The sequence below is a fragment of the Callorhinus ursinus genome, unplaced genomic scaffold (genome assembly GCF_003265705.2).
Source record: "Callorhinus ursinus isolate GAN/ISIS: 27379988/994484 unplaced genomic scaffold, GSC_fseal_2.0 scaffold3, whole genome shotgun sequence".
In the NCBI taxonomy this organism is placed as follows: domain Eukaryota; kingdom Metazoa; phylum Chordata; class Mammalia; order Carnivora; family Otariidae; genus Callorhinus; species Callorhinus ursinus.
The window spans coordinates 66,298,363-66,307,157 of record NW_027397065.1 but is presented as its reverse complement, the minus strand read 5'-3'; the positions used below and the strand labels follow the sequence as shown (position 1 = coordinate 66,307,157).

The 8,795-nt window shown below is 43.3% G+C and overlaps 1 long non-coding RNA gene across 2 annotated transcripts; it reads right to left on the bottom strand.

Annotated features, from left to right (window-relative positions):
• Positions 1-438: 438 nt before the first annotated feature.
• LOC112819776 (uncharacterized) lies at positions 439-7,020 on the bottom strand. Of its 2 annotated transcripts, XR_012377629.1 has the most exons (3): positions 6,511-7,020; positions 2,063-2,255; positions 439-1,074 (listed from the first exon to the last, which is right to left on the bottom strand). It is a non-coding gene; the product is annotated as an uncharacterized lncRNA (long non-coding RNA). The 2 variants fall into 2 exon arrangements; XR_003206966.2 differs by lacking the exon at positions 6,511-7,020 and having other exon boundaries at positions 2,063-2,318.
• Positions 7,021-8,795: the final 1,775 nt, after the last annotated feature.

Below are 8,795 nucleotides of genomic sequence, written 5' to 3'. Positions count from 1 at the left end.
CTAGCCCTAACCAACTAATACGGCACCTTACTTTTTCTTTTCCTATTTTCCATAAGAAATCACATGAAATAGAACTGTGTTCCAAGGGCACAGACCTAAGGCAGTACTAGCAACAGTGAGTGTATGGAAATACATATTCTTTTTTTTTTTAAGATTTTATTTATTCATTTCAGACACAGAGATACAGAGAGAGAGAGAGAGCATGAGCAGAGAGAGGCAGAGGGAGAGAGAGAAGCAGGCTCCACACTGAGCCAGGAGCCTGATGTGGGGCTCGATCCCAGGGCCCTGGGATCATGACCTGAGCCGAAGGCAGACGCTTAACCATCTGAGCCACCCAGGCGCCCCTGGAATTACATATTCTTGGGATGTAGTTTTTGAATATGGGTGATGTTTGGTGGGGTCTGAAGCCAACGGCCAAGAGAGAATTCTTGAGACATCTTTGGTGCAAAATGGTGGTTTTATTAAAGCATGGGGCAGGACCCATGGGCAGAAAGAGCTGCTGCCCCAGCATTGTGAGGGGCAAGTGATTATATACTTTGGGGTGGGGTGAGGGGAGTAAAGATAAGGGAAGTTCCAAAAGGACTTTCAGATGCTAAAGAAGACTCATAAGTATCCTAGAGGCCTGGCTATTGTCAAGCTAAGGTAGTTTTTCCCTCTAGCAAGACATTAACATGAAGACAGCTGGGAGCTTCCTGGAGGAAGGTTATACTTTGCCGGCCTCAAGTATTTGTCAATGGGCTGCAGGTTATAAGGACATTTAATTTTATCTACATTTCCTTCTGCCTTTGTTTCCCACATCATACCCCCTGAACAATTTTTACCCTTAAATCTTTAAGGTTGTTGAGGGTGGAAGGTCTTATCTTCGGTAACTTCTTCCTGCTGAAGAGGGGTATAGCGATGTCCTTACTTATGGGTCAACACTGGTCAGTTGGGGAGTTTATCTATAGGTGTTACCAATGGCAGCGGCAGCCAATCCAAGGTCAACAACATATATGAACCTCCTTAAGTAGAAAGGATCATCTGTCAGCTGGAAGTTACGACAGTGAAGGAGTCTTGGCACCAGGAAGGGAGACACTGGAAAAGACAACAAAAGGAGGTTACTGTTTTAAAGAGAAAGAGAAGCCTAAATAAAAAGACCTTTGATAATTAGTGTTTAAACCAGTGCTTTATTGTTGTTGGAAGAGAAATTTGAGGTCTTCCACAGGTTCACAGGAATAAGAAGGCATGTTAGTTTGCTCATTGGTTTCCTGTGAAGGAGATCCAGGTTTTATTCTAGATATAAGAGCCCATAAAGAGTGCCCCTCTAATTTTACTGCAGTGGGTGGATATAATATGACCTGGTAGGGGCCCTTCCATTTTGGAGTTAAATCCCCTGCTGTGTTAGACTTCCAATCCTTTCAATAAAATGGTTTATAGGGGGTGGATTGCTAGTGACAGTCAGATCAGGTTTAGGGAGGATATGGTTTGCATATTCATTTAGAGATTTATGAATTAACCCGGCCTCAAGTGAATAATTTAACAGAGCATTATAGTCTCCATCTATTGATAGGTCTACAGTGAAAAAAGTTTCCATATAGTAACTCAAAAGGACTTAACCCTATTGTTGTTTTGGGCCAATTCCCCCTTCTAAGAAGCCCTACTGGTAAAAGAGTAATCTAGTTTTCTTGAGTCTCAATGCTTAAAATCTAGTATCTACAAAGATGTGTTACTGAAACATTTTCTCTCTATAATAACCCCCATTTTTAATCAGAGATAGCCAAATCAGGATTAATTTATTTGTATAACAAGTCCAATTTTAACAAACTTGGCCTAATGATTTACACAAGCTCAGCAAGAAGAGGAAGAGATCATATAGATCTTTTAGGATTTGCTTTGCTGGAACGTTTTTATAAGGAATCTCTAGGTTGAACTTTTAGTAGCCTCTCCAGGCCAGAAGCCAAGCCAAGTACTTGCCATCAGACATGCCTGAAATACCTGTAGATTTGGACAAATTCCTCTTCTTGAGATCCCCAAAGTGTCCAGAGGTTCCTGCACCTGCCAGGAAGCGACATTCTTTACTCACCTGGTGAGGCTGCTGGGAACTCTGTAAGCAGGAATCAGGCCAACATTTCCAAGGGGCTCTATTTGCGCCATGCCTCATAAAGTCAACCTTAGTTTCTTAAAGCTGTACGGTCATATCTGAGTCTATGCATGTCTCTCAAATAGGACATTCCAATCAAAGCCTTGGTAAAATAACCAATGTTTCCAGTGGTGTCCTGTTATAAGGAGAACACATTCTTATTGAACTTACACAAATGACTGTAATTGCCATGGAAGAAAGAATACTTACTGAGACCTTTTGAATTTCAGGGGGTTCAGGTAGAGAGAAAAGTTAAATGCTTCAGTCTGGGGGCACCTGGGTGGCTCAGTCAGTTGGGCATCTGCCTTTGGGTCAGGTCATGATCCCAGGGTCCTTGGATCAAAGAGCCCCATGTCACTCTCCCTGCTCAGTGGGGAGCCTGCTTCTCCCTCTCCCTCTGCCACTCCCCCTGCTTGTGCTTGCACTCTCTCGCTGTCAAATAAATTAATAAAATCTTTTTTTAAAAAAAATGCTTCAATCTGTTCACAGAGGAATAGTTTATTATTTCTGGATATCATTGCTCTCTTAAGGGAACGTTTCCTTAGGCCGGAAGAGCAAATATTAGAGAACCAGCAATATTTCAAACAAGAGTCATAAACTATAACCTTCCTCAGTTTAGTTAGTCCTGGAAATTCTTACCCATTTCAATTTTATCATCTTAAAGATATTGAATACCTGTGTTTGTCCTAAAAGTTCTTTTTATGAATCCCCTCGAAGATCAAACATGTTTAACAAGAGAATAAGAACAATAACTGTAAATAAACTAAAAAATGGACATGGTTAAAGATCTGATGAGAGACTGATTACAACATAGCTGGCAAGGAAATCTGGTTATTTCTGTGACATATAATACTTCAATAATCAGAACACATAACACTTCAATAATCAGAACACTAAATAATTGCCTCATGCCAGAACATATTAAAACTTTAGGAACTGCATATCATCTCTAGAGTAGTTACAGCACTTACCCAAGCAATACAATCTAAGGCTTATTATCTGTTTAACAGTGCTTCCAGAGTAGCTTAACATACCAAATAAAAAGGCCTAATGAGCTAAAGAGACTTCATTTACAATTTAAATCTTGGGAAGTTTTAAATCACATGCCTGAATAGGATTACAGATCATTACAAAACTTAGAATTTTTATTTAACCAAGATGACAATAAGCGATTCCAAAGGCAAATACATAGGGTTATATAGTTGTTAGCAAAACTTAGCTCTTTAATATTGAGACGTTTTAACCAAAGACCTGATAAAGACAAAACATAGAAACTTGTTTTCTGGGCAGACAAAAGAGAAAAAAACCTTTGTTTACATTTTATCAAGAGCAGACCAAAAATTAAAGAAAACTTTGTCTTTTGAACAGAGAGTAGAATTTCGCACTCTTAGAAAGCTTAATCTCCAGTGAAGACTAAGTAGTAACCACTGTGAACTGTTTCACCAGAATTCTTTAGATGACAAATGTATGAATCTATTAAGCACAAAGCAGGTTTACCAACAAACTTAAATATCCTCAGTTTCTTTGCAGTAAGAAGTCAAAAGTGCAAACCTACATTCAGTAATCAATGATTTAGCACTTTATCCCATTTGTAAAAGACCTAGATGTCCAATGAATTCAATCCCATTTATCATCCAAGCAAAACTTTCAAGTTTCAGGTTACCAAAGACTTTGAAAGCTATCTTAATTACCCATGGAAACTTGGAGACAATTAACTGCCATTTTAGTCATCTTTTTACTAAAATTGCAACAGAGATAACATGAGCTTTGTTAGAAGATCTTGGTAGAATAAAAGTTTCACATTTAATGCTGATAACTTTAAAGACAGGTCTATATTAATTAGAACAACAAACTTAAGTTAGTTTAAATACATAATTTTATATTCCACCTGGATCCATTTTTAAAAGTCAATTTGTTCCCCATTGTCAATTTTTACCTGAGACACTGTGGGGAAATCCGGAGTGGGTGGTGTGAGGTCCAGGGGGTGCTCTTCTTCTCTCCTTAATAGTGAGGGTGGGAGGAGGAGCCAATGGAGGATGGTCTAAAAGCCAGTTATGGAGGCCGCCCCCAAAGTGGCGCAGAAACAGGAAGAGGGAGAGGCAGAAGAGGTGAGGTGCTGCCAGAAGGCAGACTAAAGAGGGTTCCGGGTTCTAGAGCTCATCCACTTGGACAGATGAGCAAACGCCTTGTTTTTTTCCCACCAACAAGGCAGTCCATGTCGGGCCGGAGAAGACAGGGAATTTCCCAGAAACAAAGGGAGTTTCAGCAGCTGCTTGGGAATATTTCTTCAAGTCCCCATCCTGAGGTAGACTAACCAGAGACAGTTGGTTCCAATTGTAGCCATTAACACAAGAAATGAATGAGGGACCTGCCTCCCACACTCCGCTAGAGTAACCTGAGTCTATTAGGAGGAACAGTTGAGAGAGAGAGAGAGAGAGAGAGTCAGTGTCCCCATTGCTAAGGATGGCCTGTGTTTCCTCCAGTAACTTGGGTTTATTGGGAGGAGGCCTATTTAGATAATTATCATCTAATATATCAAGAGGGGTTTACTGGTCTGGTTACTACCAAACGTGTTCTGCAAGAGGCCCTATGATCCCTGAAAGCCTGGATGGACCTAGGGTTCCTCAGGCTATTTGCCTGTTTCTTGAAGAAGAGATCTAACTGATAGATTCTACTGAGGCCATGCAGTACCTTACTTAAATTTTACAATCCGAATGGTTTCCAGTGGGTTAAATGGCATCCCATGGGAAAGTCCTTGGGGACTGAAGAGAGAAGGTCCATTACCAAGAAACCCACCCCCCAACTCCTGGTGGTATCACATGCGCAGGATATATCAGAGGTTCCTGGTGTCAAAGTGATCCAAGGTGTCCCTCGAAGGAAATCGCTATGATCACTGCTTGCCGTAAAGGCCCTGTAGGAGGGAGGCCTGCCCTCCCCCCTACTCCCCCCACACTCTACTTTCCCTCTAGACTGCAATGGGCGTATGGACCAATTATGCCTTGCCATGAATGGCACGTGCGCCTTGGCTTGCCTCGAAAGCCATGTAGAACCTGCCATTTTTAACCCATGGAACACACTAGAGAAGTTTTACACAAGGAAATTACCCAAATTTGTAACTTTAGTTAGTAGACATTTCTGACAGAAAACAGTAAAGAGAGAAATCCATCATGATCTAAGCAACATTCTAACGTATGTAGTCTTTACAACCAACTTCCCTAGGAAACGGTCCCCAGTTGGGTTTTAATTCCATTGGGTACTGGTTTCGGCTGGCTCCCAGTGGAGGTCTCGAGGCCAGAAGCAGCTAGACCAGAGATGTGGAGGTGGATCATATTAGACCAACGAGGAGGAAACCTCACAGGGGGGTCTTAAGATTGGCAGACGTGCTAGTCACTTAGGTGGCTGTCCCATGCCCAAGATAGACGACTTTGTATAAGGACAGGAGTAAAGAGAGGTCATCAAGTTTTGGGGTCTTATTACCATTCCGCTCAGGGTACTAACTTCCAGCCAAAAGGCAGCCTTTCTCCTCCCTGTAGAGTAGCCTTGTGGTAGAGGATTGCAGCCTGAGCAATCGGCATGAAAGTGTTCCAATGAGACCACAACCCTTGAAGGGCCCCTGGAATGAGAGTAAAGGGAGAGGAAAGTCCTCAGCAAGTTTGCACTTAAGCTGAGTCCAGATGAAGACTTGAGGACCTCATGTTGGGGACCAAATGGTGTAGTTTTTTAATCTGAGTGACGTTTGGTGGGGTCCAAAGCTGACGGCCAAGAAAGAATTCTGGAGATGTCTTCAGTGCAAAATGGTGGTTTTATTAAAGCATGGGGACAGGAGCCGTGGGCAGGAGGAGCTGCTGCTGTCCCAGGATTGTGGGGGGCAACTGATTGTATACGTTGGGGGGGTAAAGATAAGGGAAGTTCCAGAAGGATTTTCAGATGCCACAGAAGACTCGCAAGGATCCTGGAGGCCTGGCTACTGTCAAGCTAAGGTAGTTTTTCCCTCTAGCAGGGCATTAACATGAAGATAGCTGGGAGCTTCCTGGAGGAAGGTTATACTCTGCCGGCCTCAAGTATTCGTCAGTGGGCTGCAGGTTGTAAGGACATTTAATTTTATCTAAATTTCCTTCTGCCTCGGTTCCCCACATCACTTGCATCCCAACTATCAATCGTAATATGCACATTTAAATCAACCGTGATGAAATAAACATTGAATTTCTATTATCTCTTCAGAAAATTAAATTATAAAATTATTGTCATGGAAAAGCAATCAGAGTACACAGCAAAAACCATAGGAAAAGAGTACTCAGAAGTATGTCAGACAGTTATTTAATAAAAATAAAATGTTAATTTGTTCAAAAAGTTGTGTCTGTGCCCTAATCCCCAGAACCCATGAACATTACCTTATTTGGAAAAGGAGTCTTTGGGGGTGCCTGGGGGGCTCAGTCAGTGAAGCGTCTGCCTTCGGCTCAGGTCATGGTCCCAGGGTCCCGGGATCGAGCCCTGCGTCGGGCTCCCTGCTCGGCGGGGAGTCGGCTTCTCCCTCTGCCCCTCCACCCTGTTTGTTCCCTCTCTCTCTCTCAAATAAATAAATAAAATCGTAAAAAAAAAAAAAAGGAAAGGAAAGGGGGTCTTTGCAGATGCGATGAAATTAAAGACCTTGGGATGAGATCATCCTGGATTATCCAGGTGGATCCTACATCCAATGACAAATTCCCAGAGACACGCAGAGGAGACAAACAGAAAAGGAGGAGGCAGGGGGGCAATGGAGGCAGAGTTTGGAGAGATACAGCTGTAAGCCAAGGAACACCACGGCATGCCAACAAAGCCAGGAGAGAATCCAGGAAGGGATTCTCCCCTAGAGCCCCTGGAGGGAGTGTGGCCCTGGGACAACTTCATTTCTTCCCAGAGACAGCCTTTGCTCCCCTTTGTCTGTGTCTTTTGTGTTGTTTGTCATAAAAAGGAATTACCGTAAGGCGGCACTCCGGCCTAGGCCCTGTAAGCCTGCTGTCGGAGCACTTCTGCTGAGTTCACAGTTCCTATCAGATCAGCGTCTATTTAGACAAACTTGGCTGTGGGTCCCCTGTGTCAAAACAGGATGTGGTTTTTCCTGTTGTCTTGTTCTATGTCCTAAGAGTGTGGCTTTGTGACCAGTGAGAATATTCGCTCTGGTCTCTACCATCTGGAGGGTGCACTGACCAGGGTGGGTGTACCCTGTTGGCCAGTCAAGTAGATCAGTAACAGTCTTTGTCTGGTCATGCCGGCTGTCAGGAGAATTGGCCAGAAGAGGTCCCACCCCAGAAGGGGCCTTTGTTGTCCTAACTTGCCTTGCTTGTTAGTGCTGAAAAGTCCTATTCCGGTAGCGCCTGCCTGGTGACAGATTAGCAGATCTGTGGCTGGAAGCATCTCACATTTGTGCGAGATAGGAAACACCACAAACACCAAATCATTCTCACTGCCTATACAACAAAGGTCTTTGCTTTCTTACACTATTCTTGGGAGTAAACTTTGGATCATGGGGCTGCATCATTTACGCCCTCCCCAGGGACACCTTTTTTTTTTTTTTAAGATTTTATTTACTTATCTGTCAGGGAGAGAGAGACTGAGAGCACACAAGCAGGGGGAGTGGCAGGCAGAGATCCCAGGACTCTGGGATCATGATCTGAGCCGAAAGCAGACGCTTAACCAACTGAGCCCCCCAGGCGTCCCTCCGGGGACACCTCTTGTGTCCATGGTAAAGTTTTATTCTAAGCCTGGGAAGTTGCTTCCAGGTCTTTCCATAAGAGGCTTTTTGGATTCACTCACTAGTGGAATAAGTATACTAATGGGGATCCCATTCATCAGTGACCAGATGATGGATCTTTTGAATTAAAAAAACTTCTATATCTGAAAAAAATTTCAGAGAGCTCTCATTCCAAACAGCTGCTTTATTGATATTTATGGGAAGATGAAATTGAAAGGAAGACATAAACAAGTATAATGGCTAGCCTTAGAGAATCCCTTCATAAAATGAAAGAATAGAAGTCAGAACAAGAATCAAAAACCAAATCTGACATAAATCCCACTTCTTACACTCACTCCTGTTTATGCCCAACTCCCTGTCCCTGACCCTTCAGAAGACCTGTATCCCTGGGCCCCTGGTCTAGGCCTCCTCCTTCAAAACCCAACCCCGGCTCCTCAGCTAATTTCCTTAAATCCTAAAACGCTAACTTCCCCAAAAGAACCCTTGAAGAACCACCTACCTACTTTAACTTCCCTTTCTTTACATGATTTACAGAGAGCACTTCTGCCTGATCGCCAGGCTCTGGGAATCCAGGTTGCTTGTGTAAATGCTGAATGTCAGGAAGCAAATCTAGTAAAAGTACCCAGGAAGGGTGATAAAGCTTGTGTGCCATGCCTTTTAATTCCTCTTATTTTCCAGGGCCTTGAAGTCAAGCTCTGAGAGTTTCAGGCATTCCTGGGCAATGTCTTTACAGGTGTATCCTGAACTCCCACCACAAAGAACTCGCGTCCCAAGGATTCTACCAAGTTTAGAGAGGAATTAGAAAGATGAGCAGTTATTCACAACCCCACTCACAGAGACCTTGCTTGGCTACTAAGGGGCATTCTTTCAGCCCATGATTATACAATGGTTATCAGGTAGGCCAGAGGGCCCCTTGGAGAAAACACCCCCCACAGTGACAACAGA